Raw genomic sequence first — 15,420 nt, forward strand, 5'->3', positions numbered from 1 at the left:
TCATACTTACTGAAGAATCAATTCCAAGAAATTGTTTATTCAAGACATATACTTTGAAGTGTGAAATATTTATCTTTCTTCAGCACTTTAAAGGCCCACCTTTTAACATTTTAAAATAAACATGTATTTGCATGTTAAGATGGCAATAGTAAAATTAAATCTAGAACTATGACAGTAGTGATATGATAGAAATATGATAATAGTTTTAATTGCCTTCCAAGGCATTAAAAAAAAAAAGAAAGAAAAATGTGCCTGAGTACAAAAATTTCTAGCTTGCTCATGCCCTCCCCTACAATAGAATCAGTGGATCAGTATAATTGTAATTCATTTTTAAGGAAACATCCTTTATGCATTTTTGGTTTTCTCCTATCATTGTCATTGAGTAAATTGATAGGAAGGAACATAATTAAGAAGGAAATCACACTTAGAAATTACCAAGCATGATTATATTTTCTTCCCCCTGTGCTTGCAGGTAGTCATCCCTCCAGGTGTTTAGTTGCAGATAGAGAAAATCCATTTTCTTAATGAATATAGGGAGTTACTTTGCTGGAGGACACATCATCAATGTCAAGAATTAGCTGCCCAGCAACAAAAAGTTGCTTCTTGTGATATTTTCAAGGTGAAATTGGCACTTGACTTCTATCTTTCCCATAGAATTGTGACTGTAGCACACAAAGTAGAGAATTTTAATGCTACAACTGCATAAAAAGGATAATAAAAACTGACTTGCAGAAAATAAAGCTTTCAGGACAGTATTAGACTCTAAATATAAAAGAAAATATTTGATATAAAGGAAAATCTGGTATGTTATTACATTGTCTTTTGCATAATTAGTTTAAATGACTTAATAGGCTTTAATCCAAAAACCATGCATTACTGTAGCATGAATCTTAAAGGTACGTATTAATAAAATCAAACCTGAGGCCAGTTATTGGGGTGAACGCTGAAAGATCAGAGTAGCAGAACAAGCCACAACTAACCTCACCTGGCCAACTTCTCAGCTGATCTTGTTTCCTCAGACTGGAAGCCTCTATTTCCTCATCTGAATGGGTCTCAGCTGAACTGTGCTGCTCCAAAGCCTAAAAGCTTAACCAGCTGAAAGCTTCTAGTTTCTGGTCCGCATGCCTTATATATCTTTCTGCTTTCTGCCATCACTCCCTTGGTTTAAAGGTGTGAGTCACCATGCCTGGCTGTTCCCAATGTGGCCTTGAACTCACAGAGATCCAGAGGGATTTCTGCCTCTGGAATGCTAGGATTAAAGGTGTTAGTGCCACCTTTTTCTAGCCTCTGTATCTAGTGACTGTTCTGTGCCATGACCCCAGATACATTTATTAGGGTGCATAATATTTTGGGGAACACAATACCACCACACATTACAGTTATTATTACAAAACTATAATTCTATGCATTTTATAAGCTTCTACTTTTAATCAACAAAGTCTAATACTAATAGATGGAAATAAAAACTTACTTTGGAGTTATCCCAAAATGGTCAACTGTTCCTTTATACAGTTAAGGGACAATAATTTTCTGTGAAGTAAAATCTGTTGCTCGAGGGTAAGAAAGAAGTATCTAGAGGCTCCCTCAAAACAAAGGGAAACCCATATAATAATAGGATGAAAAACTGTCATTCAAGGAATTCTGTTATTACTATTTAAGCAGAGACCAGAAGACTACTATTTAAAAAAAAATCACTTTAGGTGTTTGCTAAGTTGTTTTTTCTTCGCTTCTTGGAGATACCAGTACGAAAAATTCTGGTAAGATATGACAAAGAAAAATTTCACAGCACAGACAACTTGAAAGAGAATGCTGTAATACCATGTTTGAGTTGGATAATTCTCTGAAGATGTATACTCAACATATATTTCCATTCATGTTCAATACATTTATACACATATAGGTTTGTATATTTGAAAGAGTGAATAGGGGATAAAAGGGAATTTGGACTGAACAAGTTATTTTCCTGGGGAAGATAAACTAGGGATGCTCTTATGAAATTAGTGAGAGGGAACAAAATCTTCTCACTATTACAGATACTGCCTTTTGCTTTATTTGCATTTACTCTTCATGAAGCTGATATATATAATACAATACATACTATGAAATATGATCATATCCATACCCATATCCCTCTTAACCAATCACAAGATTCCTCCTACATCTCTTCCCCAGTTTTGAGTATTCATTTTTCTTATAATTTTTTTCAATACCTCACTGAATTCACTTAATACTATGTGCACAAAGCTGGGAGTCCATACATGGGAGCATGGGCAATGTACTAGTGAGCATTAACCATAGTTGATTGAGTCTCTCTCCTTCAGCAGCTGTCAGCAGCTAATAGCTCTGCAATTAGAGATGGGCCTCATAAACACCTCCTCTATTTGTACTGGAATTTTTACAGGGTTGATCTTGTGTTAGTCTTGTGCAGGTAATCACAGGTACAGTAAGTTAATGCGTATGATAATTGTGTCATGTTCAGTGATCAACCATTTCAGAGTGTCCCTCTCTATACATGGTTTCTGACTATTGTTTTGCCACTTTATCTTTGATTTTCTCTGAATCTTGTGATGGAGGAAAGGATTGATAAAGACATCTTATTGACAGCTTACGTCCTAAACTAAGGTATTTCTGTAGATGACCACCTTCAGTAGTTTTCTTCCACACTGGCTTACTGACATTGCAAATTTGACTTCATTATACACATACCTTTAATGTAACTGACTGTGTCAGAATCTGCAAAGGTATTGACAATTCAACTTCTGAAATTTAAATTGTGATGCTAAAAATAAAAATACATTATATTGTTTACACAGCATACATTATATTGTTTACACAGTGATGTGGACTATAGATGCAGAAATTGTGTGTGTGTGTGTGTGTGTGTGTGTGTGTGTGTGTGTGTGTGTGTGTGTTATCTGGGCATTGTGTTCTATTCCTTTACAAATATGCTCAAACTCTTGATGTTTAATTTGTAAACAGTGTCATTATAAAAAATAAAATTTTGGGGGCAGGGGTGGCTAGAAGTAAAAAGAAATTATTTAGTAACTAATACCCACTAACCCATTTTTTATTATTTTTATTTAATTTTAATACTTATTAATGATTCTTTTTAATTTAATGTCTATTAAAAGTTTTGATTTAGTTTATAGTACAGACTATGTAAATAAATTTATTTTAGGTAGACTGAAAGTACACATACTCATTCTTCATGACAGGCATGGAAAAGCTACACAGAATATATGTTCAGTACTTTATGAATGAAAAGAGCTGTTTCTTATGAAACTGTTTGATATGTCTCTTTTTTTTGAATTGGTAATATACCTTATTAGGTTTTTCTATTTGTTCTGCTTTTGGTAACGTACAGAATCAAAAATGTAGCCCATAAGAAGCAAGAAGACAGTATTGCTAACACTCCTGCATTTATATATGATTTTTAAAAATTCTTCCTATTAAGTTTATCTATTTCATTTTATTGAGTAATTGATATATTTCTTCTTTACCTATTTCATGCTGATATATGGTAAGAAAAATTTTGTTAAGTACTACATGAAAAAAATAGACAAATCATTAGTAAATGCAAAATATTGTTAGCACCTAGAAAATACAGGTCCTTTATTACTTTGAGCATTAAAATCCACTTACATGTAATTAAGTCAATCTAATTAATAATGATGTATACCTACCATGACAATTGCTCTCTTGTGTCATTGGAGAAATTGTTCACATGGTTGCTTCTCTTGCTCTAAACTTCTCATATTTCCTTTGTTGACAATCAATTAGATTTGAATGTTCACTTAATATTGAAAGAACAACAACTTAAAACTACCTATCACCTGGTTGTGGGAAAACACATTAACCCCAGTGCTGCAGAGGCAAAGGCAGGAAAAATCTCTGTAAGCTCAAGGAAAGCCTTGTTTCTATAGCAAGTTCAAGACCAGCCAAAACTACATAGTAAGACTATATATATATATATATATATATATATATATATATATATATATATATATATATTCACAAAACAGAAACAATAGCAAGCAAACAACCAAAAACCCAAATATTCTACAAAATAAAACCTACCCAATATTTTTGCAAATCTTTATCCAAGAAAAGACTGCATCTCTAAATAATTTAAAGAACTTACTTCTGATGATCTCTACTGCGGTATAAGTTCAATTTTAAAGAGAAAGATAATGGGGATATTGGGACTGTCAAAAAAGACATAGTTTACAGTCCCAACTTTCAAGAATAGCAGATAAAGTAACCAGATTCAAATACAAATTCAATACTACAAAAAAATGCTGATGACTTATTCTAGCATTTTACTTATTATGAAATGGCTTATTTATGCCAGTTCATTCTTTAGTGTGTATATGAATAACATTGTTCTAGGAACTGCTCAAACAAAGTGAAAATAAACATAAACATCTCTGAACCTACTATCTTTCTCTGCTTTTGTCTAGTAACTGAAAGTTGTAAAATATTTCCTCTATATTTATCAGTAAGCTCATGTTTATATTTTACTTGCTAACATAATTTATGTTTTAAAAATTCATGTGGCCATTGCTGCTTGTAGAATTTTCTATCACTCTTTACAAAAATATACCTTTAAATAAAAATGTATATAGAAGTAGTATGCATTGAATGAGTCTTAAATTTTTTAGCAGGAACACCTGATCAGAAGTTATTGTCTCAAAAGGAAGCATCTGGATTGCACAGTTTTGTAAAATATAAGCTTTGACTTAATAAAGTGTTTCATTATTTTCAATGAATGTTAACAATAATACACTGACCAATTGGCCTAGAGTATGAAGTATTTGCATTGCATAATATCAATTCAAATGCTGTAGTAGACAATCTGATTTTTTAATCCTTAGATAAGTTTAAACTATAAATAAGTCTTAGCAGTATAAATTATCATGGAAAATCAGGGAGACTCTATACACTCCATACTGAGTTTTGACAATGACTCTTTGCTAGACCCAACTTCTATTGGGCCCTTAAACCTTCCATGTCCATCAGTGCATTTTTGTAAACAATTAAATTTCAATAAAACCAATGACAAATATTTTGGTAAGAACTACTCACTCATGAGGTTTTAAAAGTATTCCACTATCTATTTAGCAATATACAGTAAAAAGTATAAGCAGAGGCATAGCTTCATCCCAAAGATACCATATAATTTTTTCCACAAGTTATTTATACTCACTGTTTTTGTTAAAGTAACGTTTGATATAATGTACTGACTTTCCACTTAAATAAATGTTTAGGTATTTGCTGTGATACATAAAATATGGTTAATTGATAATCTGTGGCTATGACAGAAAATTTTACATATATCTTATCTTTTGATAAACATGAATTTTTATGTGGAATAATATTAAACTAACTTCTAAGTATATAGAAATAACCTTTTGCACAATTGGGTATTATAAGTAATGCTAGCTCTTTGAGAACATACTAAAAATCACTTGAAGGCAAAAGAAAAACTCTGTAACATAACTTTCATTCATTCAAGTGACATGTTTACCAATATTTCATCTGTTGAGTTTTAAATAATAATATACGTATTCCTATTTTTATACATATAGCTAAGATCAAAGACTACTTTAGATAATCAGGATAATAATCTTTGGGAAGGAGAAAGCATTTCTTAACCTTGAATAACACAAGATTAGTCCTCAGAGATTTTTGTCATAAATTATTCATATTATCTACCTAGAATGGCATCAAATTACCTTGTGCTGTCTGCATAAGGGACTTGAATAAAAATGATAGCTATGTAAATTTCATTTATAGTGCAATGTGGCATATTTAGAATAGCAAGAAAATGTCACTAGCAGACAAAATTTTATGAGCTATTTAGCTGGGAGTTCATAGTTTAGCATTTGCTCTCCAATTGCAGTTTCTCTGCATTCACTTAAGGTCATAATTCACTTAATAATACGTTGACTGGGGGGAGGGGGCATGACAGACAAATTCCATTTCAAGGAAATAGGTTCCTTGGAGCAACAAGCCAACTTCTAATCAGTACAATGTCCCAACTGCCTACAAAGCCATTTGAAATTAACATGCACTGTATTACTGCAGTGTGACTATTCACTGACAGACTGAAGAAATTCCAGTTTGAGAGGAAAGTTCTTAGTTTTGTCTTATAGTTTCACTTGTAATACTCTCTGATGAAATGCATATTGCATTTTTTATTATCTTTTGAGACTTTTTATAAAGTTTATTATGCAGATTGACAGGTAGTGATCACCACTTAAATTACTGAATAATGTAGAATCAAGGCTTTTACAGTCATAATTTTCTACTCTAAATTGAAATAATATATATTTACAATAGCATCTCACCATATATTCACCAATGTTACATTGTCATTCTTTTGCAACCATTATGTTCATATTTTATTTTCTTGATAAAAAGAACCTTTACTTCTGAAACACATGAAGAGATATTGATGATAACACATTTTGTAAGCTAACGTGGCTTCTGAGATCCTGCCTCATTAATCAATATGCATATGCAAATATAGTGATTTTCATTAATTCTATAAAAGTAGAAAACAAAAATCCAACTGCCTAGGAAAAATCATAAGAAAACTAATACCTTGAGCATATTGCCTGTAGATTTGTTTTATATAAAGGAACAAAAATATTACAAGTAAACATATTTGTTATAATCCTATGTATTGCTTCTTTTGTTTTCACTCCCTCAGAGTATGCTAAGTCCCAGAGTTTTATTTGATCACTTTTTGCTATTATATTTATGAGTTCTATTTCATTAGGTCTTTCATCCCCATCCCCTTCTCTACTTGCTTGGGGAAAAAAAAATGTTGTTCTAGTTTCCTAAGCACCAATTTACATGAAAATTAAGAATTTAAGAACTAGCCACAGGTGGTTGTATATTCCTTTAAATCCCAGCACTCTGGAGGCAGAAGCAGGCGAATCTCTGTGTGTTCGAGGCCAGCCTGGGCTAGAGAGCAAGTTCCAGAAAAGGCACCAAAAACTACACAGAGAAACCCTGTCTTGAGCCTCCCGCCCCCCCCAAAAAGATTCTAAGAACTGTCTTCTTTTCTTTGTTTATAGTTGCAAATTTTATTTTGCTCTAACTACTGATTTTGAGCTTGAAAATGTGCAATATACATTGTTTCTGTTTTTAGATTGATTTATTTGCTATGCTAGGTTCAAACAATAAACCTTATACATGCTAGGGATCAAACTCTAGGCCTCACACATTGGAGGCAGGCAACCTACCACTGAGATATGGCTCCAACTGTTTATTTGGGAAAAAAGTGTCTCACTAAGTTGCATGAACTGGACTTGAATTTCTTCTGAGTATAGACTTGCCTTGAACATTAAATAAATCCTCCTGCCTTGCTCTCCAATGTTGCTACAGTAATAGGTCTCCACCACAACGTATGGCTCTGTTTTATTTTTAATTCTACTCAAATATTTTTTTAAATTTCTGTTGTGATTTACATTTTAGCCCGTGAATTATGTTCAAATGTCTTGTTATGTTCTTCTTCAAATTATTGCTCTTAGAAAAATATAAGACCAGGCTGGAAAGGTGGCTGAGCCATTAGGGGTTAGGCTCACAAACAAAAATACAAGAAAAACATGCGACCAAAATTTACATTAAATTTTGAATTATGACTGTATTTTAAAGCTCCGTTTTAAGACTCATGTTCCTGTAGGCCTATCAATTCTTGGTGAATTTGTCCTTTTACCATTGTAGAACTTTTCTGTTTGCTTTTGTTTATATTGCTGTGTTCAGAAATCTCTTGTTTTTTCAGTTTACTTAGCCATTTCCATTCTTTTTAGATTTTTGCTTTTATGGTATATTTTTCATCTTTGGATTTTAAATTATTATATCTCTATAGCCATATTTTTATTTATAGATATAAATTGGTTTCCTTTTTGTTTGACTTCATTTTGGCTTTTATTCAACACAATATATTTGTTACCACTACTTAGTGCATTATTGATATGATTAAGCTTAATTCTAGCATTTTATTATTTGGTATGTATCTGTTACTTTTCTTTCTCTATTCTTTTTGTAATTTTTAAATATTTTGTATTTGGTAAATATGTTTCTTTCAGAATCTAGTTTATGTATTCATTTTGGATATGTCTCTTCTGTAGATTCTTAGTGCTTGCAAAATATGCATAACATTTCTGTGATAATATATTGTGACCAAAATCAACATAGGAGAGAGGTGTCATTCTTTCAATTTATAATTCCATATCCCAGTTGGTCATTGAGGGAAGTCATGTCAGGAGCTCAAGGCAGAGATCTGAATGTAAGTGTGTTTGTTGTTTGACACAGCAATATATCCAACCAAAGAAGTTACTTCACAGCCAAAGAGATGCAGCATGAATCACAGGGAATGCTGATTGCTAGTTGCAGGACAGGTCAGTTTTTACTCAGAGTTCAGAACTACATGCCTAGAGATAATGCTACTTGCAGTTGGCTGGGTACTCTGACAACAATTAAACAATCAAGACAGTCCCCCACAGATGTGTTCACAAGCCATTATGATCAAGGACATTCTTCAATTGAGCAACTCCTCTCAGAGAACTGAAGCTATGTCAAGTTGACAGTTACTGCTAATAAAGACTAAATTTGTAGTGGCCAAAGTGCTAATTTATAATAAATAGGGCTTATTATAAATAATTGAAATTCATAGAGTGAGTTAGGAGGGTACTTTGTTATAGACATCAGGCATCATTGCAAGCAAATTAGGATGTTTCTGTCTTACCTTCAAAAGGATAATGTAAAGTGAGAAAATAGTCACTGATTTGACTAAAATGTTTTCACTACTTTTATTACAATTATAACTTTGTAACAGATTTTTGGATTACATATTTGATTTGAATTGATGTGTATATTTTTACATAAGGAAATATTTGCATAAAGTTGTTTTTGTTAGTTTTAAAAACATTTTTAATTTAAAAAAATAATATATATGATTTTTGTTTTAAAGTTATTAACATCTCAAGATATAGATTTTACATGATAATAGGACAGAAAGTAGCATCAAATCTTAAATATATTTCAAATAAATAATACTTTTCCACAGAATTAATACAAAATTAGCATAAATAAATAAATGCATATGAATGAACACATAGATAAATGCAGTGTGCACAGTTTGCTTTTGTTGTTTGTGTGTAAATATTTCAGGGCTGACAATTTTGTATTGGATAACAAATTAGGGAGCTCGTCCCTGGGAGATATTAATTCTCCCTCTCTCAGCAGTCATTAGTTCTAGGAATAGGAAGCCTTGAGATTTTCCACCCCCTTCATTAACATATCTTTTTATATTGTCAATATTCAGAAGAAATTTGGGAAGCCATTAAAGAAAGCGGGTCAATTATATATATATATATATATTTTGAGACAGGGTTTCTCTGTGTAGTGTTGCTCTTTTTCTGGAACTCACTCTGTAGCCCAGGCTGGCCTCGAACTCACAGAGAACTGCCTGACTCCGCCTCCCAAGTGCTGGGATTAAAGGCGTGTGCCACCACCACCTGGTGAAATAATATAATATAATAATATATTTTTGTTTTGATATTTGAAGTGGATTCTAACAATGTTCTAGCCCAAACTTCTTTTATTCCAACTGCAGAAATGAATAATGACTAGATCAAAATAATCCAGCTAATTTTGACATTTTTCACATATGTATGGTTTTGAGTACTCTTATCCACATCAGAGAAGAAATTTGAAGATATTAGGCAAGCATCATTATTTCTTTCTTCTCTCGTCCCCTTTATTATATAGCTTTCTCCTTTTCTTCTATTTCTTTCTTCTCTAGTCATTTACTTTCATTCTTGTCCCTTTACTTGAAGGACGACATAAGAGTATAAACAACCCATATTGTCCAAAATACAAAAAGAAATATCAGCAATGCCTCCAAGTTTAGTTCATGAACTCTGATCAATAATCTTTTAAGGATTTTGTTTTCTCTGGGCTATTGACCAATATGTTTAAATATTATTTGTTTTGTATGTAAACAGGCACACAAGTCTTGTTTTAAAGTGTACTTCTTGTAGTTAACAGTTCTTTTTTATTATTTTGTAAAAGATTTACTACATATGATCCTTGTTTTGTTAACATAAAATATAGAGATAATTATAGGTGCTTATTTTTAAAGCTATGTGTACTTTCAAATGACATACTTGGCATATTATAAGTTTTTATATGTTTTAAAATAATTATTTAAATTATTGATAATATTGTTAAATATTGATCATATTTGCATAAGTAACACTCTTTTAGTGGAAAAGATGTGCTTGGATATTCACAGCTATATTACTATCTATTTATTAAGAAATCATATCCAATTAAAACTGAAGCAGTATAGTTCTGGGAAATTTGTAGTTGAGTTGTTTGATATCCTTAATAAATGAAGACATGATATATACTCTAAAGTCACTTCAGATTTGCTTTAAGATTTCTGACACATATCCACATTCCGTTATATGAAATTCCATTCTTGGAATAATCATAATTAAGTTAAGATGCCATTAGCACAATTAACTGTGAGTTTTAGACTAAATTTGATAATAAAAATATGAGCATTAAAATAGTACTTAGTGATGTTACTGTAACTTTTCATGTAAGTGTACAAACAATGCAGCCATGTCTCTTGAAAGCACTGTAACTAGAATCATAATAAAACTCTTGTAGAACATGTGTATGAATAATAAAGGAAGCAGCAGTTTATAGTATTAGTGTAAAATGAATTTTAAATCTGTGACCATAACTCTCTTAGTGACATGGGAGTGAATAGCTTTGTAAATACTCCTGTACTTTTCATTCATTTTTGCCTACTGTGCCTTATTTTGTCTTCTATCATGCTGAATGAATATTGAAGTTTTCCCTTCCTTTATAACTTGGTGATAATGGTGGTAGATAGACATTGTAAAGGAGCATGTATACATTAAAATTAATTATCATAGTCATCCTTCTCTGGTAGCTCCTTTATTTGCTTCTGTACAATTGAAATTCTTTAGGTTTTCACTGAATGTTCATTCCCATATATAGATTGAATAGGTGGTTGAATGCCTAAGACACGCTGGTTTTTCTTCAGGTTTATTTTACAAAAATAACATGGTTTTCTTTTCATGTCATGAGATTTTCTACATTTACTTTCAGTGATCATGCTGGTACTATTGTACCATCTTAACTTTTAGCCTTTTAGCTTCTTTGATGGTATAATTAACATGAGCTATATAAATCCAGCTTGTACCACAATTGTCAAAGCACCTGAGAATTTATAGTTTCATTCTCACATTTGAGCAGGAGAGCTTTTTAACACATATGGTAGAGTGCATATGGAACAGATGGACTCATGTACTCTGCTTTTCAATAAATGTGAGTAGATACCACTGCATAAAGGCCAGCTATCATTCTATCAAGGTTGCTAAATTGAACCTGTTCTATATCACATGATTCTGTGGGACAATAAAAGTTATCATAGGTACATCAATTCCATGTGGTTTGAATCTGCATTTTAAAAATAAAATATAAACGATAATTTCTATGGAAAAATAAATTTCTTGCCAGTAGACAATAACATGAACTGGCAAAGATAGCTTTTTGACATATATTTAGGAGAAGGTAATTCAGAATGCAAAGTGACTTTACTCTTTCATGTATATAACAAACTTTTATTTGACAAATTATAAATTTATGAAAAAAGTTCTTTGAGGGTACAAAAGACAAACTAAAACCTGAAATTGGCTGTTATCATACTATTAATAAACATACAAGAAAATAAATTACTTGAAAATTTGTCAGCTCAAAAAGGGCAGAGACTGTCCTTCAGAATCACTGTCACTAAGATCCTTAGGTAACAGACATGTGATTTGAATGATGTATTTTTTGCCTTGTATGTTCCTTAATAATTAAAAAGTCTATTATTAAACCAGGCGTTGGTGGCACACGCCTTTAATCCCAGCAATTGGGAGGCAGAGGAAGGCGGATCTCTGTGAGTTCGAGGCCAGCCTGGTCTACAAAGAGAGACCCAAGACATGCACCGAAACTACACAGAGAAACCCTGTCTCGGAAAAAAAAAAAAAAGTCTATTGTTGAAAGCCAAGTTCAGAAGTTTAGTCTCTACCTGGACAATAAAAAGATAGGTTAAATACTGACTCCGATACTCTTCTATCCAAGCCTTTGCTCATAGTATTCTGTCCTATGGGAGGGAGTTCTATGAATTTTAAAGAAAGTCAGTCAGTAGAAATCTCTTTCCTATGGAAAAACACATATCCAGATAAGGGTTTGGCATTTTCAAATTACACACCTCTTTCTACATGTATTATCCAAAGCTTCATGTTATGGTGCATAACCTCATTGAGAATCAAAGTCTGGTGAGCTCTACTAACATGTTTTGACATGCTCAAATTTGCTGATGCAGATGAAAAGTTGAAAAGAAATGTACTGAATTTATTCCAACAAAATAAATTTTCTTAAACTTCTAGTATATTATTAAACAGCAGATAAAGTGCTTCTTTCCAATTTGGGAGTTTCAGTCTTTGTAGCATAATCAAGTATGCCTCATACAAGAATATTAGAGTTACCATCTGCTGTCTTTGGAGAACAGTGATCAGTGACTTCTTTCTAGCACTAAAATTAATAGATTTCAGTCTATTGTGCTACATGCATCTTTAAGATTTTGTCCATTGTGAAAATATTCTATGTGGCATTCTGTCAAATGTTAAGCTTTCTTCTGGAATTCTATGACAGTTCAACTCATTACACATAATATTTCTGTCCTGATTTCATTTTGGAAATTTTATGATCTATTTTTATCTGTATGATGAAAATAATGCTAAATGGGATTCAGCAGAAAAACACTAAAAATGAAAAAATAACAGCTATGAATTAATACAACACTATCTCCCAAAGCAATTGATTACATATTTATTCAGTAGTTTGGCAGAGTCGTTTGACTAAAAGTTTCGTTTCCAATGTCAACTGAACAGTTTTTACATTTTCTCAGAGAATGTTCATTTTGTATGACAATGTCAGTATTTCTGCACTAATTGTGTTCAAGGCTAAGGTACTGTGCTGACAAAGCAGCTTGATTTAAAGTAGTTTGGCGGTCTTATATGGTGTAAATAACGTGATGTATGTGTCTGAACTCTGACCATTTTCCTGAAAATAATTTGCAGCCTCCGCTGAAGTCAGTTGTAAAGCCTCCAGCTACTAAGAATGATTAGAAAATATGTCTATAATACAACTGAAGGAAGATAACAGTTATTTCTGTTGCAGAAGAGAGTTTAAAATATGTCTTAAGAATTTCTGAAAATGAGGCAAATTATGATCATATTGTGGTTTCTCATATGTAGTTCATTATTAGGCAGTGACATGATCATAGAGGTTATAATGTATATCATACATTAATAAAACTAAATCTGGTTTAAAACATTGTTTTAATCTGCCATGTATGATATGATAATATATATCTTTCATTGTTAATGGTAAAACGTAATCCCTGATTTTAAAAAAAAAAATATTTATTCTTCTCTCATACACACATCCTGACCACAGCTTCCCTTCCCTCCACTCCTTCCTGTCGATTCCCCAGGGTCCAGGGGCCTAGCTATGTCTGGTGTGGGATATCAGGGAGAAAAAAATCTACGTACACTATGTTTTTATGTCTGTTAACTTTATTTCTCTAAGACAAAATTCTATCATACAGCTGTAGCTTCACCATGCATTCAAGACAGGAACAACTCTAGACATACCAAGCTCTATATCCATCTACGTTATTTCTCTGGGGTGAAATCCTGTCTCCATAACTATAGTTCCATCCAGTTTCCCAGCTCATAGTCCTCCTAACACTGACTCATGCTTTCAGCCTCATCTTAGTCCTCTGTATTTCTCCATTTCAGCTGCTCTCTACTCCTGGCACTCAGAAAACTCTACTGGAGATTTGCTTATCCCCTATGGAACCTCTGTCATCCTCTCTTTTCTCTTGACATGCTGTTCTGTCCCTGTCTTCCTTTTCTTTTCCTGGGCACCTCATTCCCTGCCTCCTCAGGAATGTTGTTTTACCTCTCACCTTGATATGCAAAAACCTCTTCTGTTCTCAGTCAAAATGCTCTGGAGAACCATTACTCCTCCTCAAGAGAGGGGATGGTCTGAGCTTCATCAGCCCAGGAAACAAAACTATGTGTCTCCCCCAGCTTGTCTCCTAAGCTCAGCAGGGCAGTTAGTAACTTAGGAGGTTCAGCAGGTCTGGGGAGCTGAACTGTTTACCAATAGGTCTGGGCACACAAGGATTTCATAGCAGAAGACAGCTGGAATCTTAAAGGCTGGGTAACCTCAAATATTCATAGTAAATGGCTTTGCCTTTTGACAGACCCTTGGCCAGTCAAAGTTCAGCTTTAATACACAACTGAATCTCTATGATATATTCTTGTGGCCCACAAAACCTCCCAGTCCCCATCCCAACCTCACCTGTCCCTCACATCAATGCCTCCTCCTTATCCCCCAGAAAATTCCTCCCGAGGAATTTGAAGGAACACAGAAAGATATACAGTAATACCAGATACAAACCCTCACATCAAAGCTGATCAAGGCAACCCAGTAGGAAGGAAATGTTCACAAAAATAGGCAAGAGTCATAGACACTCCCATTCTCACTGTCAGGACTACTCTAAAAACACCAAGCAAAAACCATAACATGTGCAGAGAACCCAACACAGAACTGTGTAGGCTCCACTGTTGCTACTTCAGTCTCTGGGAGCTCCCATGAGACCTGCTTAGTTAATTTCCTGCTCTGCTGGTGTCCTCAACACCCCTCTTGCTCCCACAATTCCTTCTCTCCCTCTTCCATGAGATTCCTTGAGTTCCGAGGCAAGGGACCCTACCTCCAACTTGGATTCTCTCTCCACTTAATATTTGGCTGTGGATCTTTGCCTGCCTGAGTTTGTAGATGTCAGCAAGATTATCAATTATGTGACAGCTAATATCCACTTATAATTGACTATATACCATTTTTGTTTTTCTGGGATTGCTGCCTTACTCAGGATGATTTTTTCTAGTTCCATCCATTTGTCTGCAATTTTTTTTAAGGTGAGGATAGAACCCAGGGCCTTGAGCTTGCTAGGCAAGTGTTCTACCACTGAGCTAAATCCCTGAGGATTCCATTCTCAGCTCAAAAAAATGTCTGCAAATTTTATAATGGTATTTTTTTAACAGCTGAGAAACCACATTTTCTTTATCTGTTCTTCAGTTGAGGGATATCTAGGTTGTTTCCAGATTCTAGATATTATGAATAAAGCCACTCAGAACATACTTTTAACAAGTGTCCTTGTAGTAGGTTGGAGTGTCTTTTAGGCAAATACCCAAGAGTGATATAGCTGGGTCTTGAGGTAGATCAGTTCACAATTTTCTGAAAAAATAA

At 33.3% G+C, this 15,420-nt stretch overlaps 1 protein-coding gene across 1 annotated transcript in view; it reads left to right on the forward strand.

Annotated features, from left to right (window-relative positions):
* Positions 1–15,420, forward strand: part of Pcdh11x (protocadherin 11 X-linked) — a 584,720-nt gene that overhangs the window by 445,560 nt on the left and 123,740 nt on the right. The gene's annotated exons all lie outside the window — the stretch shown is intronic.

The sequence above is a fragment of the Onychomys torridus genome, chromosome X (genome assembly GCF_903995425.1).
Source record: "Onychomys torridus chromosome X, mOncTor1.1, whole genome shotgun sequence".
NCBI classification, from domain to species: Eukaryota; Metazoa; Chordata; class Mammalia; order Rodentia; family Cricetidae; genus Onychomys; species Onychomys torridus.